At 45.9% G+C, this 18,779-nt stretch overlaps 1 protein-coding gene across 4 annotated transcripts in view; it reads left to right on the top strand.

Moving 5' to 3' along the window:
• LOC149322298 (RNA binding protein fox-1 homolog 3) overlaps positions 1–18,779 on the top strand; it is a 545,247-nt gene that overhangs the window by 306,031 nt on the left and 220,437 nt on the right. The window contains exon 1 of one of the 4 annotated variants that reach the window (XM_089538996.1): positions 1,633–1,651. The exons of 2 other annotated variants lie outside the window; for them this stretch is intronic. The gene's annotated coding sequence lies outside the window, so the exon portion shown is untranslated. Of the gene's footprint in view, positions 1–1,632; positions 1,652–17,094; positions 17,163–18,779 lie in introns of those variants that run through there. One more of the 4 variants, XM_089538987.1, reaches the window with a different exon arrangement.

The following is an 18,779-nucleotide window of genomic DNA, read 5'->3' as shown; positions in this document are numbered from 1 at the left end:
GGAGAGATCCCAGTGGAAAGGAGGAGAGCAAAAGTTGCTCCCATCTTTCAAAAGGGCAAAACAAAAACAAAACAAAACAAAAGGACCTGAGCAACTACTGACAGGTGTTTGACATTGATACCAGGAAAAAATCTAAAGTAGATCATTAAACAGACAATCTGTAAGCACTCAGAAAGAAATGCCATTATTACTAAAAGTCACTATGGATTTCTCAAAAACAAGTCATGCCAGACTAATCTTACCTCTTTTTTATAGAGTTACAAGCTTTGTAGATCAGAGAATGCTAGAGATGTAACTTATCTTGATTTCAGTAAGGCTGATATTCTTGTAGGTAAGCTAAACTATGGGGTAGACAGTGTTGCATTTAGGTAGGTCTGTGGACTTTACTCAGAGAATGTTTACCAGTGGTTGCTCTTCATTCTGGAGTGAAGTGACATGTTTGGTGCTCAAGGGTCTGTCTTTGGGCTGATGTTTAACTGTGTGTGTGTGTGTGTGAGAGAGAGAGAGAGAGAGAGAGAGAGAGAGAGAGAGGTTGAGAGGATGGAATAGAAGGCATACATATCAGATTCGCGGATATCATCAGATTTGGGATGTGGGGTAACTAATGACTCTAGGGACAGAAACAGAATTCAAAATGGCCTTGACAGATTGGAGAACTAATAAAATACTAATAAAATAATTTTCAGTAGGGATAAATGTAAAGTACTACATCAAGGCAAGAAAAATGACACACACAAATATAGAATGGGTGACACCTGGCTTGAAAGCAGTACATGCAAAAAGATTCTAGGGGTGTTAGTAGATGAAAAGGTAAACATGAGTCAACAGTGTGATGCAGCAGCAAAAAAGCCAATGCAATTCTGGGCTGCATCAACAGGAATATAGGTCCTATCCAGACCGGCACTTTGCGCCGGCCTGGATATGTGCTAGGGTTGCCCGAGGGCGATGCCACCGCACGCCCCACAACCTTAGCACATCGTGGTGGCGTGATAATGGCGGCGGCCTGTATACATGGGCGCTGCCATTATGATGTCATGGCCGTGCCGCAGGCAAACAGCGCAGCGCAGGCATGACTTCCCCGCAATGCTGCAGGGCGCTTGGGGCGCCCATTCAGCGTCACGGGAAGAAGCTCCAAAATGGAGCTCCTTTTTGTCATGCGTATCGCTGACATGGCTTTTAAACAGCCACGCCAGCGATGCAGAACAGAAAGGGGCCAAGAGGCCCCTTTCTCCCCTTCCCTGCAGCTGTTGGGATGTCCTTGGGGCATGAAGCCCCAAGGACATCCCTTTCCAGGCCACAGAGAAGCGGCGTTTTGCTGCTTCCCCAGGGCCTGGAGAAACGGCAGATTGGGGCCCTTGGGGCTGCCGCTGTGGATGCGCAGGCCCCAATCTGGAAGGGAAAGGAGCGGCTGCAGGCCACCTCAAAGGGGCAGTCTGTATTCCGCCATAGTGTCCAGATCAAGTCCAGGTCAAAGGAAGTGATAATACCACTCTATTCTACTTTATTCAGATATCATCTGGAATACTGTGCCCATTTCTGTGCAATACAATTCAAGAAGGATGTTGACAAGCTGCACAATGTCCAGAGAAAGGCAACCAAGATGATGAAAGGTCTGGAAAGCAAGCTTTATAAGGAACAGCTTAGTAAGCAGGTATGTTTAGGTTGGAGAAGAAAAGTCTGAGAGGTGTTATGATAGATATAAATAATAAATAATAAAACTTTTATTTATATCCCGCTTTTTGTTACCACAATCAAAGTGGCGTACAACCTTTAAAAATACAACAATATATACAGTTTCTGCCACCCCTTAAAAAAGGATTAAACAATTCTATCCATTAAAATTACAGACAATAAAATCTAAAAACAATAGTACAATAATAGAATAACGGTGGGCAGAGTCTTCACTTATATATGTCTGTGGGGGGATCTTTACGTGTCCGGGTTCTATTCCGGGAAGGCCTGCCGGAAGAGATTCATCTTGACACCTTTCTTGAAGCTCTCTAGGTTGGTAATTTGACAGATTTCGTCAAATAAAGTGGGAGCGGTCGCAGAAAAAGTCCTCTGGGAGGTTGCTGTCAATCTGGTCTTTGTGGACTGCAACAAATTCCTCCCAGAGGATCTGAGTGCATGGGGCGGATTATACGGAAGGAGATGATCCCTTAAATAGGTTGAGCCCAGGCCATGGAGGGCTTTAAAGGTAATGACCAATACTTTGTACTGTGCCCGGAAACTAATAGGCAGCTAGTGGAGTGATTTCAATATTGGTGTAATAAGGTCACTCCTAGTTGTTCCTGTAATCAGTATAGCTGCCATATTCTGTACCAGTTGAAGTTTCTGGACCATGTAGAGCGCAATGCAAAAAACAAGTCTTGAGGTTACCAGCGCGTGTACTACAGTTTCGAGGTCGCCTGGCTCCAGGAAAGGGCGCAGCTGATGTATCGGCCAGAGCTGATAAAAGGCACTCTTGACCATTGGATTCAACTGATTTCTCATTTGAAGCGACAAGTCGAGAAGCACCCCTAAGCTGCGAACACAGTCCTTTGAAGGGAGTGTGAGCCCCTCTAGGACTGGAGGTTGCAGCCCGATACAGGGATGTAGCCGGGGGGGGGGGGTTCTTGGGGTCCGGACCCCCCCCCCTTCCATTAGAAAAATGAATGGTGTGTGCTGCTGCGCCGCCACACTCAAGCCCCATTATAATGGTGGCACTTAGTCTGGACCCCCCCTTCCAAAAATCCTAGCTACGTCCCTGCATGATACCTGGTTTGGGAACCCCTACCATAAGTACCTCCGTTTTGTCTGGATTCTGCTTGAGCTTGTTTTCCCTCATCCAGTCCATTACTTCTGCAAGACATTGATTGAGGGGAGAAATGCCATCTGTCGTCGTTGCTGATGACTGAGACATGGAGAAATATATTTGGGTGTCATCAGCATCCATGTCTATTGATGATTTCTCCCAATGGCTTCATATAGATGTTGAATAACATCGGGGACAGGATGGCACCCTAAGGGACGCCACAATTAAGCTCTGTTTTTGAAGAGCAACTGTCCCGAGCATCATCCTCTGGAATCTACCTGAGAGGAAGGAACAGAACCACTACAAAGCTGTACCTCCAATTCCTAGCTCTCTCAGGTGTTCCTAGAGGATGTCATGGTCTATTGTGTCAAATGCTGCTGAGAGGTCTAATAGCACCAGCAGGGTCATGCTTCCTCTGTCGATGCTTAGACGCAGGTCATCAGTTAAGGCGACCATGGGAATCTCCACCCCATATCCCGTCTTGAAGCCAGTTTGAAATGGATCTAGAAAATCGGCTTCATCCAAGACGACTTGGAGCTGAAGAACGACAGACCTCTCAATCAACTTACTCAAAATGGCAGATGGGAAACAGGCCTATAATTTTTCATGTCCAGGGGGTCCAGGGAAGATTTTTTCAGAAGCTGTCTAACAACCGCTTCCTTTAAGGCAGATGGTACATAACCTTCCCTAAGGGATGCACTGAAGACATGTCTAAGAAATTCTATCAAGGCATCACCCCCCTGGATGGCCAGCCATGATGGGCAGGGGTCGAGAGGGCAAGTTGTCTTCCTCACCTTTCCAAGGATCATGTCCTCATCATGTCCTCATCATCAGTACTCACAAGCTCAAATTGACCCAGTCTACTCTCATAAACGGATTGACTGGACACCTCATCAGTTGATTTTGCCCCAACATTGACGTCCAGGTGGGCTCTTATCTGAGAGATTTTACCTGCAAAGTAGTTGTTAAATGCATCACAGCAGACTGTTGCCGGGTTAAGTAGAGGGTTCTGGGTAGATGGCATCACTGTCTGTTCCCTCACCACCCTAAACAGCCCTGCCGGATGAGACTTTGCAGATGCAATGTGAGCAGACGAGGAGGATCTCCTTGTTGCTTTTATTGCCTTTCAATAAGAATAAAGAAGTTTCTTATGGCATGTTCTTTCAGATAACAGTCCAGTTGAGCACCATTTGCGCTCTAGTCATCCCACCCGATTCACATTCTTCAGCTCTCTGGTATACCAGGGCTTTCGATTCAAAGCAGGTAGGAAGACATTTGGGAGTGATTGTGTCAGTAGCCCTGGTAAGATCAGTGTTCCATGTGTTCACCAGAGCATCGACAGAATCACTGGCATTATCAACCAACAAACCCTCTAGGGCTTTCTGGAATCCAGTTGGTTCCATTAGCCTTCGAGGTCAGACCATTCTAATAGGTCCTCCAACCCTGGGGAGACAGACAGTGGCTTTTAGTTCAGCCCTGACCAGGAAATGATCTGTCCATGATAGTGCAGAGGTATTAACTACCTCTGCCCATGGATATTCCTGTTCTGTACAGAAGACCGCATCAAGAGTATGACCCACAGAATGTGTTGGCCCGATGACCAATTGGGAGAGGCCCATGGCTGTCATGGATTCCATGAATTCCTGAGCCGCACCTGTTAATCTGATCTCGAGTGGGATGTTGAAGTCGCCCAGGACTAAAAGCCTAGGTGACTCCAACAGTAACTCCGAGATCAGCTGTGTCAGCTCAGATAGGGAGTCTGTTAAGCAACGGGGTGGACGGTATACCAACAGAATCCCTATACTATCCCTGGTTTTCAAGCTTAGGTACATACACTCGAAGCGGTCCATCTTTTGGACAGGTATACTGGTCAAGGTGAGATTTTCTCTATAAACTAGAGCCACCCCGCCTCCTCGCCCACTTTCCCTTACTTGCTCAATGACAGAGTACCCGGCTGGGAGGGCTTGATTCCAAGTGATGGCACCATCCTCTCCCAGCCAGATCTCTGTGAGGCAGGCTTTTTCGTCCACAAGGAGGTCATAGATGATATGTGACTTGTTTTTCACCGACTTGGCATTGCAGAGGAGCAAAGTAAGGTTCTGTGTTGTGGTTGATAAGCTCCCCATCCTATTTTGGGTAACAGAGTGAACTGAAGGTAGGATCGCTTTCAGACATCGATCCCACCATCTTCTGTAATAAAGTTTCATCCTATTATCACCATACCTTCCATTTCCCTGTACAACCTCAATTTTCATTCCCAAATTGAAGAGAAGAAAGGGCTGGCCCCAGGTGGAGTTGGGGAGAAAAGAAAGGGCTACCTTTAAACATCTGAATGGATGTTGTGCAGAAAATGGAGCCAGATTGTTTTCTGCTGCTTCAGGGACTACTACTACTACTAATAATAATAATAATACATTTTATTTATGTTTCCCCGCCTCTCCCATTGGATCGAAGCGGGGTTACAGACTATAAAAACCATTACAAAAACTGTTATAAAAATATAAAACAATTCAAGAATACAACCTCTATTAATACACAATCATATAACATACATATCCAGGGTAAGGCAGAGAATCGATAGCAATCAGCGTGAAAATCTTTATTCTTCAGGGGGGAAAGCTTAACAAAAGAGAATGGTTTTAAGTCTTTTTTAAATGTATCCAGGGGGTCGTAAGACGGAGCTCCTCAGGAAGACTATTCCAGATCCGCGGGGCGGCTATCAAAAAGGCCATCTGGGATGTGGAAACATATTTGGAAGATGGTGTTTCCAACAGATTCTTCCCGGATGTTCTGAGTGTGTGGGGCGGATCATATGAGGAGATGCGGTCCCTCAAGTAACTCGGGCCCAAGCCATGTAGGGCTTTATAGGTAATAACCAACACCTTGTATTGTGCTCGGAAGCAAATAGGCAGCCCGTGAAGATCTTTCAAGATAGGTGTTATATGGTCAAACCTAGATGCACCGGTGACCAATCTGGCTGCCATGTTTTGTACTAACTGAAGCTTCCGGGCTTGGTACAAGGGTAGCCCCATGTAGAGCGCATTACAGAAATCTAAACGAGAGGTTACCAGAGCATGTACCACTGTTTCAAGGTCCCTTTGGCCCAGGTAGGGTCACAGTTGGCGTATCAACAGAAGTTGATAGCAAGCACTTCTGACTGTCGCATCTACTTGAGATGTCAACTGCAGAGACGAGTCCAGAAGTACTCCTAAACTGTGAACTTCATCCTTTAGGGGAAGTGTGACCTCATCCAGGACAGGTTGATAAATTTCCTTACCCAGACCTGGGGAACCTATCACAAGTACTTCCGTTTTCTCTGGATTCAGTCTGAGTTTGTTTTCCCTCATCCAGCCTATTACCGACTCCAGACAGGAATTTAGAGGAGAGATGCCATCCTTGGTCACTGCATCAGTCAGAGACACAGAGAAGCATATTTGGGTGTCATCAGCATACTGATAACACTGCACCCCGTGTCTTCGAATGATCTCTCCCAGCGGTTTCATGTAAATGTTAAATTGGGGGACAGAATCGCTCTCTGAGGGACACCAGATGTCAGTTCCCTCTTAGAGGAGCAAGTGTCCCCCAACTGCACCATCTGGAATCTGCTCGAGAGATAGAAACGGAACCACTGGAGCACAGTGCCCCCGATGCCCAACTCCCTCAGGCGTTCCAGAAGGATACTGTGGTCAATGGTATCGAAAGCCACTGAGATGTCCAAGAGCACCAACAAGGCTACACTTCCCCTGTCAATGGCCAGACGGAGATCATTGACCAAAGTGACCATGGCATATCCCGCTCTGAAGCCAGTTTGAAATGGGTCCAGATAATCGGTTTCATCCAAAACTGCTTGGATTTGGAAAGTGACCGCTCTCTCGATCACCTTACCTAAAAATGGCAGTAATGAGACTGGTCTATAGTTATTTCTCACCAGGGGGTCCAGGGAGGGTTTCTTGAGCAGCGGTTTAACTATTGCTAGTTTTAAGCTCGATGGAAATTTACCCTCCCTGAAGGATGCATTGATTATCCGTTGTAATAGTGATGTTACAGCATCGCCACCCTGGCCAGTCAGCCAAGAAGGACAGGGATTGAGAGAGCACGTTGTCTTCTTAACACTTCCAAGAAGCTTGTCCACTTCATCGGTATGTACAAACTCAAAGTGATCCAGTTTAATAGAGTCCACGGAAGCTCTGGACGCCTCTTCTGTTGTTTCTGTTAAAATGCCAGTGTCAAGATCAGCCCTTATCCGAGAGATTTTATCTGCGAAGAAGTTGTTAAAATCGTCACAGCAGGCCTTAGTTGGTTCTAAAATAGGGTTCGGAGTGGGAGGTGGCTGGGTCATGAATCAATGTATTAAAATTACAAGAAAAGAGATTCTACCAAACATTAGGTTACTATAAGAGCCGTTCAATAGTGGGATGAATTACCTTGGAGGGTGATGGACTCTCTATGTTTGGAGGGTTTTAAACTGATTGGATGGACATCTTTTAAGGTTGTTCTAGTTGTGCATTTCTGCATGGCAGGGGGTTTGATTAGATGGCTCTTGTGGTCCCTTCCAACTCAATGCTTCTATAGACTCCTCTCAGATTTGGTACAGAAATACTGATAGCCTTTGGCTTCTGACTTGGCAGTTGCAGAAATACTCAATTTTTCCATTGCCCCAGCAAGTGTCTCCCGCTTTCTTTCAACTTTCCATCCATCTCATTTACTCCTCCTTGTCAGAGTGTTGGCACTATTCTTATTTAAAGCTGCATTTTATGGGTATTTTATATGGGTTGGAGACACAGGTGGAGAGGCCTCTGTGAGATGGAAATGCACTCTTGGATGTTTCTGAGGAGGAAAGAAAAGAGTGATGGGAAAAACAAAATAAAAGAGCTTTCAGGATATTTTGTGAATAGCTGTTGTAATTGGGGTTGGTTTTGTATCTCACTGACATACTCCCACCTTCCTTTTATTTAAAGCAAAAGATGTGAGCCTTTGAAATGTAATTCTACTACATGTACCCATTTTTCCTGTTTGTATTTATATATACAGTGGACTCTTGTTATACGCTGGGGTTTGGTTCCAAGATCCCCCGTGTATAACAAAATCCATGTATGCTCAAGTCCCATTAAATATAATGACATAGCAAAATGGTGTCCCTTATAAAAATGGAAAATCAAGGTAAATTTATACTTTTTTGGAATATTTTCAAACCGTGTATGCTTGAATCCGTGTATAAGAAGGGCCGACTGTATATATTTCTTCTTTGTGGTCTCAGCGAATCATAGAAATGGGTTGTATTGTGCCTGCGCAGTGCTGCTCGGAAAACTTCTAGAATCACTGGGCAAAGTTAACTTTGCAACTTTTTGGCGGTAGCTCCACCCATCCCTTATAAGTCCCCTGCATTCCCACTCTTTCCCTAGTTCCTTCTTTCCGCCGCGTTAGCTGCGTTAGGAACTTCGCTTCTGTGACTTCTGCTTGTCTCACTGGAGATTCTTGACCTCGGACTGTTTGACCATTCTCGATCTGATCGCCTCGTGTTTTGTTGACCATTCTTGTGTGCTTGAACGACTATGATTTGGATTGTGATTTGGCTACATGATGTGTCCAGCTCCTTTTAAGAAGTGCACCATCTGCGGGGGTAAGATTCCTGGCCAGGACCCACACTCTTCTTGTCTTCTCTGCCTTGGGGAGGCCCACAACCCAAAGACCTGCGCTCTCTGCAAGTCTCTGACTCTGTAGGTGAGGAAAAGTCAGGACTCCCACCTTAAGGCTGCCCTGTACCAACAGGCTCTCCTGCCTCCGTCAGCCTCCCACTCCGTTTCTGCACCAGCCGCATCAGTCGGTACCTGCGGCGTCGGCCACTGTGGCCCAGAGCTCTTCCACTGAGCCAAGTTCCACTGTCCCAAGAGGGGATGCTGGGTCTGAAGGAGCACTCAAAAAGTCCAAGTCATCTAAGAAGGACTAGACTAAACACAAGGACTCAGGCTCCAAGAAGGTTTCAGCCCATGCAAAGGATACGAGCTCCCTAAAGAAATCGAGCTCCAAATCCTCCAAGAAGAGGCCTTTTGATTCGGGAGATGGTTCTCCTCATGGCTCTTCCCATGCCAAGGAGGTGCGCACTAAGACTCCTGAGGGCTCCCAGTCGGCCTCTAAGGAGCATGCCTCCTCCTCTGAATCCAGACGGGACCCGTCGGTACCGGTCAGCTCCATGCCTCATCATGCCCATCATACACCAGCTTCGGCCATAGCCTTGAGGAGGCATGCGTGGCTTTGATTGCCAGAGCTGAACCCGACCGTGAAGGCTACTATTGAGGACATGCCCTTCAATGAGGCTGGCCTGTTCAACTGGGAGACGGATGAGCGCCTCAGTTTCAAATACAGAATGAAGGTCGCAGCTAAGAAGCATGGTATGTCCACGCCTTCACAGTCTTCTTCCCGCAGGCGGTTTGGAGGTCAGCACCAGTGGTATGTCCAGGGCCAGAGGCCTTTTCAACAGGACCGCCCATACCAACAGCAGGAGCACCAGAGGCAGCGTTACCCATCCCAGTCCTCTTCTTCTTCTGGCTGCTGCCAGCCCCCATCTAGGTACAGGAAGAACTACTGAAAGCAAGATACCGACCAGGGCAAGAATAGGTCCTGAAGGGTGGCTGTGTGTCGTCTCCTCCAGCTCCTCCTTCCTCAACATTTTGAGGCCCTTTTCCAACACCTGGGCCACTGTGACTTCCAACTCTTGGGTTCTTGACATCGTCTGTAGGGGTTATGCCCTCGAGTTCAAAGAGCTCCCTCCAACTGAAGCTGTTGTTTCCACACACACACCTCGACACTCTTCTCGACGAAGTACACACTCTTTTAGCAAAGGGCACTATTTCACCCATTGATCCTTCTTCTCCAGATACTTCACGGTTCCCAAGACCGATGGGGGCATTAGACCAATCTTAGAGTTGAGACTTCTCAACTCCTATTTGGTCTACCGTCAATTCCGTATGGTAACTCTTGGTTCTATTCTGCCCTTATTACGCCAGGACCTCTGGTTCACAACGATCGACCTGAAGGACGCGTATTTCCACATGGGGATCCGGGAGAGTCACCGGAGGTTTCTGTCCTTTGCCGTCAGTCCCGACATGTACCATTAAAACGTCCTTCCCTACAACTCCGAGAGTCTTCACCAAGTGCATGGCTCAAATTGTGACCTATCTTCACCAACAAGGCTCCAGACTCTTCCCGTGCCTGGACGAATGGCTCCTCGCTGCCCCCTCTGTGAATGAATTGCAAAGAGATGTCGACTTTGCCTGTTGCTCCTCTCCTCCCTCAGGCTTGTCGTGAATTGGGACAAGTCCCATCTCACCCCAAACAGATGGATCAAGTTCATCGGCACCATCCTCAACTCCAAAGACTGTGTGGCCTATCTCCCTCAGGACCATTTCCAGACACTCTGCACTGTGGTCAGGACCTGCCTCGCTCACAGGCAAGTGAGGGCCAGCAAGGTCCAAATAGCCTTGGGACACATGGCCTCCACGACCTTCGTGACTCCATGGGCAAGACTACCGTTCCGACCCCTCCACTCATGGTTCCTGTTGGTCTTCATCGCAGTGACGGACTCCCTGTCCAAGTGGCTCACAGTCCCAAGGCCAGTCTCCTGCTCGCTCCACTGGTGGTTCGACTCACAGAATGTTTGCGTTGGCATGCCTTTTTCTCCTCCTCAACCTCAGGTCACCCTGACCACTGGTGCTTCCATGGAGGGTTGGGGTGCCCCCATGTCAGGCCTCTTCATCAAAGACAAGTGGTCTCTGGATGAACGAACTCTCCACATCAATGCCCTCGAGATGCTGGCAGTGGGAAAGGCCTTGAGAGCCTTCAAGGTGAACCTCTTCAACAAGGTAGTACTGCTGCTGACAGACAATACCACAGTCATGGACTCTCGCAGAGACCTCTCTTCATCCTTAGTTTCGACACTGGTGGTGTTGGAGTTCCTGATGACACTTTTGGATTCTGGGCTGTGTCTCACCTCCATCAAGTGTTATCTTTCTGCCATCTGTTCTCATTTTAAGTTCGATGGCAAACCTTCTTTTTTCAGGGACCCTCTGGTGAAGAGTTTCCTGAAGGGTTGCAACAACCTCCATCCTCCAGTCTCGGTACCGACACCTGCTTGAAGTCTGTACGCTGTGCTGTCTTCACTGCAATCCAAGCCATTTGAACCCATGGCCACGCCACAGCTGAATTGTGGCTGTTGACTTGGAAAACAGCCTTCCTTGTGGCCATCACTTCTGCCCGCCATGCGGGCGTACTCTGTGCCTTGTGGAGGGATCAGCCTTTCCTTAGGTTCCATAAGGATAAGGTGGTCCTCCGTACCTACATTACCTTTCTGCCTAAGGTGGTGTCATCTTTCCACATGTGTCAGGACATTGTTTTACCGACCCTGGCCTCAAACCCGACCACCAACACCAAACACCGCTTGGGTGTTTGGAGGGCTTTGGCCTTCTATTTGGAAAGAACTGCGGGTTCGAGCCATTCCAAGAGACTTTTCCAATACTCCTCGGAACCGAAAAAGGGACTGCCTATGACTGCACAGAGGTTTTCCAAATGGGTGGCTGGTACCATCCACCTCTGCTATGAAATGTCGGGCAGACCTCTCCTGGCCAGAGTTTGGTCCCATGCAACTAGGGCGGTAGCGACATCCTCCGCCTTTCTGACTGGAGTCCCCTTGGAGGATGTCTGCAAAGCTGCTGTTTGGTCCCAGCCCTTGACTTTCATCAAACACTATAGGCTGGACACCAGGGCCAAACAGGATGCAGCTTTGGGGAGGGCAGTGTTGGTTTCAGGTTTACATTGATTTGCACTGCATTTCCATTTGTTTACATGTTGTTGAAATGAATGCCTTTATTGCCAGGATTGGCATGGTTTACAGCACTGACATGGTTTACATAGGTCCTTCATGACCTACTGTGTTGTTTATGTGCCTTATGACTTGAACAAGTCAAAGTACTATTTTGAAGTACTGAATTCAACAGACACAGTTTTGGTTCAGTGATTTTATTGTGGTTAATAAACACAGCTTGTTTGAACCTTACTTGGTGTCATGACACTCCCTCCTCCACTGACCTAAGCTTGACAGTCTAACCCATTTGCATGATTTGCAGAGACCACGAAGAAAGATGACAGGTTGCTTACCTGTAACGCTATTTCTTCAAGTGGTCATCTGCAAATACATACAAATCCCACCCATCCTCCCCTCAGTGTCCTGCTCTAAATTGGCTCATTCTCATGTTGCTTACGCGGGAACACCAAAAAGTTGCAAAGTTAACTTTGCCCAGTGATTCTAGAAGTTTTCCGAGCAGCACTGCGCTGGCACAGCGCAACCCATTTGTATGTATTTGCAGAAGAAAACTTGAAGAAATACCGTTACAGGTAAGCAACCTGCCCATATAGCAACTGTATAACAATAATTCCTCTATGTATGGAACCAGTGAATTGTCTGGTGATGCACGTGTTTCCTGAGGAACAATCCAACACTACATGAAGCAAAAGTGGGAGGAAGAAGAATGCCCCCCCCATACAATTCCCCATATGGCCCTCCTGGTCTTTAACATCACAAAGTCCCATGTAAGAGGCTCTCTGAAAGGCAATGCGGGTGGCATCACACATGGGCATAGAAAAAACTATTCCCTATGGCTCTAAGCCAGTGGTACTCAGACTTTCTACTTGTGGTAACCATCCTTTACATCTACATGAAGACTTTGACCCTCCCCCCCCCCCCCCGCCAATTTATGCCTGCCTAGTCTTTCTTAAATACTTCAGGTCTTGCTTTCTGAGTGACAAATGCTGGTGCTAAAGCATTCAACCCTTAGTCAGTCCAGGTCAGTGGTTTAACTTTAGGAGTTCACAAAACCAGCATAATAAGGGAGCTGTTGCACACAGTTGTACCCTTATGAAATATTTTGATATTGTTATTGACCTACTTTTAGAGCTGTTTGGTAGAGTTCTTAATTGGCATTTTATTAAGCAGTGTATGTGCAGGGTATATAATACATCAAAACCAAACAATGAAAAATGCCAATGTAGAGAAGGGAAGAGTTGGTATATTGGGAACTGGGTTTGGGAAGGGAATGAATAAGACCAGTTAATATTTTCCATTGTCTGATAGTCAAGAAAAGCTTCTTGGGAAAACATGCCTCTTAAAGAGGGATTTAAAAGTAGGCGCTGTTGGCTTGTGTGAGACAGATTATTCTATCAACAAGGGCAAACACAGAACAAACCACAAAAGAAGGAGAGGGATGTAAAGAACCTGGGGAGTACAGTAAGCTGGCAGTGTTCATCTCAAGGGGAAGGAAGATTCAGAACAGAAAAGGTGATACTTCTTATTGCCACAAGATTTTGAACCACTTGGAGCACTTCATGCAAAATGAATAGGTAAAAAGACTGGTTTAACTACTAACTCCTCTGCTTACAAATCACTAGCATTATGTATCAGACAAAAAGTTTCTCTGGCATTTGCAACTTTTAAGAAAACCCAAGGACTTTTGTAGTTTTATCTTATTCTCTTTGGGGCCATTCAGACTACCTTTTACCCCGGATCAGAACCCGGATTAACCATGGGAAGTTCATATTGGCCCCAATCCTTCCACAAGCGAAAATGAGGCTTTCACACCCGTTCAGGGGCAAATGCCCCTTGGCATGGGTCTTTTGAAAACGGAGTTTAAGCTGTATCTTTTGAGAAAACCCGGGTCCAGCAAATATGAACTTGTCCCCCATCATGATCGGGTCAAATTCAGGGGAGAGATTAGGTCAGAGGGAGGGCGGAACATGCCTCCCCTTCATTGGGGCGAAGGAGGAGGAGGAGAAGGAAGAAGGAGCCGGAGAAAGGGTGCCAAGGGCAGAATCGGGGCTAAGGAGGAGGAGGAGGAAGAAGGAGCCGGGGGAAAGAAAGGGGCCATGAAGGGCAGAATCGTGAAGGAGGAGAAAGAAGGAGCAGGGCGAAGGGTCAAATTCAGGGGAGGGAATTAGGTTAGAGGGAGGGCAGGGAATGGAACATGCCTTTTTTTGTATTTTTATTTTGACAGACTATGTGAATACTTTTTCTACAGGTAGATACATATATAGATAGAATGTGTGTGCTTGTGCTACATTTCCCTTTCATTAGCTTGCTCCCAGTATGGCACCTCACTTTGCAAGAGGCTTTTTTTCTAAATTATTTTTATATGTGAATGCTACAATGCGAATGTTACAAATGTTTCTCTTTCAATTTGGCAAATTGATACAGAATGCTTTTGCTACTGTATGTGTCTGTAAGGAATTCTGGGGTGGCTGAGGGAAAACAAAGGATGCAGAGATGGCATTCCAAGGTGAGGAATTTATTATTATTATTATTATTATTATTATTATTATTATTATTATTGTATGTGTATGGGGTCGTAAGGAGGGAGGATGCAGAGATGGCATTAGATTGCATTTTGGGGTTAAAAATGGAGGCAAAGGAAGATCCATAATCTGTAGTGACCCAAATATACACAACACACACACACACACGGAGGTTTTTAAATTTGACAAAATATGCGCACACTGCCGCCAGTTTTTTTTTTTTTAAAGGAGGGGGAAGCACCCATCTGATTGCCCAATTGCTGTATCACCTTTGACAAAAGCAGAACTGAATTTGATTGACAGCAAAGGAGCCTTCTTTTAAACCGGTACCTGCAAATGTGAACTCTCCGCAAAGAGCTGCAAGGGCATTCAGGGTTAAATTACCCCGATTAAGGTAAATTATAGTGGGTACTTGCTTCCAGAGAGATTTGGGAGGGGGGGATCCAGGGTAAATGGGCCAGTGGGAATGGGGCCCTCTCTTTAGTTTATCTGTCTGTCTTTACATGTCTTCTGAATGGATGGTGCCTATAGGGCTGGCAGCCTTGGGATTGTTTTTAGCATTGGGCAGCGAATCGAGTGGGGTGGGGAGACATTGAGGAAATGATTGCCAGTGATAGAAATTTTGCTTCACAGCAATAAAACACATTTGTAAAGAAGAAATGGAAAAGCTACTACTGCTGTACAATAAGTACCTGCTCCTAAAAGTTACATCAAGTTGTCACCACCCACCCACCCACCCCAAATCAGAAGTGGCTTTTGCCCTCAGTCTCCCTCAAAAAGTCAAGCCAAAGTGTTCTCAAAAACAAAGTTTCAGTTCAGCTGTATTGGGCTTTAGAAACAGATAACCTCATACAGGTTGAGGAATGCAGAGAGCACCAAATACTCTGGTACCTTACTTAGCAGCATAATAAAAAAGGTTCTACTTATCTACAGTATTTTAGGTGATTTTGCTATATCTGGTGTTAAAATTTTTGCTTCTGTTTCCTGTTTCAAACTGCTCTTCCCACTCTTGGGACAAAATAAAAAGTAACTATACAGTATTCTTCTCCTATTTTAGCTGAACTGGCAAGTTGTTCAGAACCATAATGAGTATAAGATCATATATAGCTGTCTAGCATGCCCATCTACTCACTACAAAACTGGTCAGTTTCATTGATACTGCACCCCACCCCTACCCCCAGCGACAGGACTGGCTTTTATCTCTGAGGCATGCTGTTTTCTTATCCTTCTCCAGCATTTGGCAGCATTGATCTTCTTGGCCCTGGCAATGCTTGCAGGTGCTGAGCAGGCTTTTGTCAGAGAGCAGCTGATTATTTGACAGGAAAAGTAATTCTTTCTGGTTAGAGCCCTTGAAAGAAATTTCAAAGAGGTAGCCCTAAATCCTATGTAAGGGTTTCAGGAATAACATGGCTAGTAAATTTTGTAAACACTTGGTGGGCAATGGGAACACAGAGAAGTTGAACACAGGATTTGGCCCTTGGAGTGCTCATGAGGTTACTGCTCTCTGTATTATTGCTGATTTGTGCCTTCAAGTCATTTCCAACTTATGGTGAGCCTAAGGCAAACCTATCACAGTTTTCTTGGGGGGGGGGGGGGCAGGTTTCTTCAGAGGGGGTTGGCCACTGTCATCCTCCAAGGCTGAGAGCATTTCACTTGGCCAGGGTCACCCAGTGGTTTTTTATGCTTGAACAAAAAATCAAACCATGTTCTCCAGAGTCATAGTTCAACACTCAAACCACTACACCATGCTGGATTGCTGTCTGTCTGTATATGGTCTCCAAAAAGGGCCAGAGTAACTTGGAGTATGACATGAGCAAGATCCTGGCTCTGGTGTCCCTTAGCAGTTCTGCCCCCTCTGGAGCTGAGAAGTGAAGAGCAGGGTGGAAAGGGGCCAGTGCCATTGTCTTAATTGTTAGTCCCTTAATTGTTAGTCGGGGCTTGTCAGCAGCATTGCAGGAGCATGGGATAAAGTGTTCCAGTGAAAGAGATAATTGAAAATCAAAAAAGACTTTGTTAATTTGATTAGACAGAGCCGAAGTTGAATTGTTCTTCATCAAAAGAGATTTAATTTTGACACACAATTAAATCCTTCTGCTGTACTGGTGCCCTGCTCCCTTCCCAGGAACCGAGCCTGGCTCAGGGATGCGGGAGTGGGGAGCTTTAAAGGATGGTGAGGGGGATTAAAGGGGCCAAGAGGAGAGGGGGAAAGTGTGGGGAGGGTTCCTGCAGCTGGGAAGAAGTGCTGTGCCTGGAAAAAGGCAGATTCTTTTTTAAAAAGTAGATGTAGGGAGGGGGAAACAACAGAAGATGTGATGGAGTGATCATTTCAAACCATGACACCTCATCTCCCTCTTACACCCCCCTTCCCTCTCACTCATCATCAAGGCTCAAAGAACTGACATATCTTGAAAGCTCAAATCTCTTGATTAAGGAAGCATTGGGCATGGTGCAGCTGAATTTCAATACTGTGATAGTTGGCAGGGTGGGATAAGATTGGACAGTTCTACTGTCATATTCTACCACCACCCCAAGCTCTGGCAACCTCAGATTTTGCAGGGCTCTCTGGGTTCAACTGGCCAAATTTCAATCAGTATTCTATGACTGTGGAAGAAGGTGAAAGTAGAATTTCCATAAATGGAACAGGTAGGTGGAAGGGGAATTCCTACAAACAAGGTGGCTTTGACCCAGTTGAGCACTTTTGATCCTATAAGAGTTCACAGGGTTATTGAACTAAGGCAGGGAAAGATAGCGGGTGGCAACAGCAAAGCACTCTTATGCAATTAGAGGTAGTGCATACTAGAATAGTGATCTGCCACTGGGTGTTTTGCAATGTATTCTTTGAAATGGGCCCCATTTGGGAAAAGTAAAAATACAGAGGAGACAACAAAACGTCTCTTCTCCTTCTTTCCATGCTGGCAGAAGCTGTAGTAAACTGTCCTTGAGTTTCCTTCTTTTGTCTGCAGTTCATGTGAAGCTATAGTCTGGAGACACTGCAGGAAGAGGATAATGAAAAGATCCCGAGGAATGATCTGTAAGTCAGATACTTTTGCTAGTTTGTACACATAACTTGAGTAAGCTGGAGAGGGAAAAGGTGCCAGTATTAAAACTGTCCATAGAATGGTCATGGAAACTGTTGCTAGCCAGGAGCAGAGAGCACTGATAGCATTAGTTCAGGCCATTTTCTCTTAGGATCTTAGAAATGCGGCTGTCCTGGCGTACACAATATTGTTGCTTCTCATGTGACTTCATATGTAGGCACCTAGTCGTGTTGCTCTCAGTGCTTTTTCCTCATCTCCCTGTATGATTGTTTTCACATCCCTTAGACATTTCTTCCATGGACAGTCTCATCCATTCTGTAGAGAAATCTGGTGACAGTTCCACTGTATACAAACTTGCAGAGATGGCTTGGTTAGTCCAGTGCTGTTTAGGTTTACTCCTCAGCTGACTGCAGTTCTTGCCCTCAGTTACCAACCAGGCTGTGAATTGGGGCCAGCTCCAGTTTTTCTGTGGGCCCTTAGGTGCTGGTGCCTGTAGACACCCACGGTGTAACTATACAGGGGATAAAATGAGAGCATTGCACCCTGCAAATCAGATTTCAACACCACACCATGAATTTTTCCTTCAGTCCCCAAATTTCTAGCATTATGGAGAGTAAGATACTGAAAATTATTTTTTGTTCCCTTGGTGACTTTGCCTGCCCCTTTTCTCTGAAATTTTAACTTGCTTCAATTCTAGAAATTTGGATACTGAAAGAAAATTTCATGGGGAAGAGTATTTTACTTACACACACACACCATAGCTACTTTCTTGCCTCCTGTATTACTTATCCTTTCATGTATACCCCACTGCAGCACTTTTACCAAACATTATTTCATCACAAGCCCTCGACTTGTATTGTCTCCTCACTGCCCTACATCACAGTTTACTCTCCCCACCTTAATTCAGCACCACTTTTCTCTCTTTCTTTCACTGGATGTGTGTACATGTGATGTACCAGTGCTTACCAAGTGCAGCTGCCTTGTGTGGCTATGAACACAATGACATCTAATCCAACGTCCACTTGGACCCCTTTTACCTTGTCATCATCGCCTTTCACCATTCTCTAATGTGACCATTAGGGTCCCTGTGCCATTTCATTTTGAGAGGGATACTTAAAGGACTCAGGAGCAGCCTCTTCTTTTACAGTGGGGGCGAGGAGAGGAGTGTTCTTTATCTGACCCCTTCAGTGCCATTGCAGCTAAACAGCCCACAAAAGCCTTGCTTTTTTTCCAGGCGTTTCCTCCCAGATGGAAATGGGAGCTTGTTCTTGCAGAGACCTCTGGGAAAGGTTCCCAATTCTCTTCTCCCCCTTTGCAGGGGAACTTGGTGAAGTGAATCTCCTGGGCTTCATGGAGCACAAGGGAGTTGCTGTGAAGATCTTTCCAAATCTCTCTCAAGAAAATAGACAAATTACCCAAGTGGTTCTAGTGAGCCTCGTGGAGCAAACACTCACTACCCCATTTTCCAGTTTAAAAGAGAGAGGAGTGAGTTGATGAGGAGTGTTTTTATTCTGCAAAAAAATTATTCAGGGGCAGCCATGTTAGCCATCCAGGAAAACACAACAAAATCCAAAATACACATTGCAGTGATATGTTTATTAGGCCAACCA

This window comes from Sceloporus occidentalis, unplaced genomic scaffold (assembly GCF_023333645.1).
Source record: "Sceloporus occidentalis isolate IW3139 unplaced genomic scaffold, rSceOcc1.0.p SCAF_1, whole genome shotgun sequence".
Classification (NCBI taxonomy): Eukaryota; Metazoa; Chordata; class Lepidosauria; order Squamata; family Phrynosomatidae; genus Sceloporus; species Sceloporus occidentalis.
This window is presented reverse-complemented; position numbering and strand designations above follow the sequence as displayed.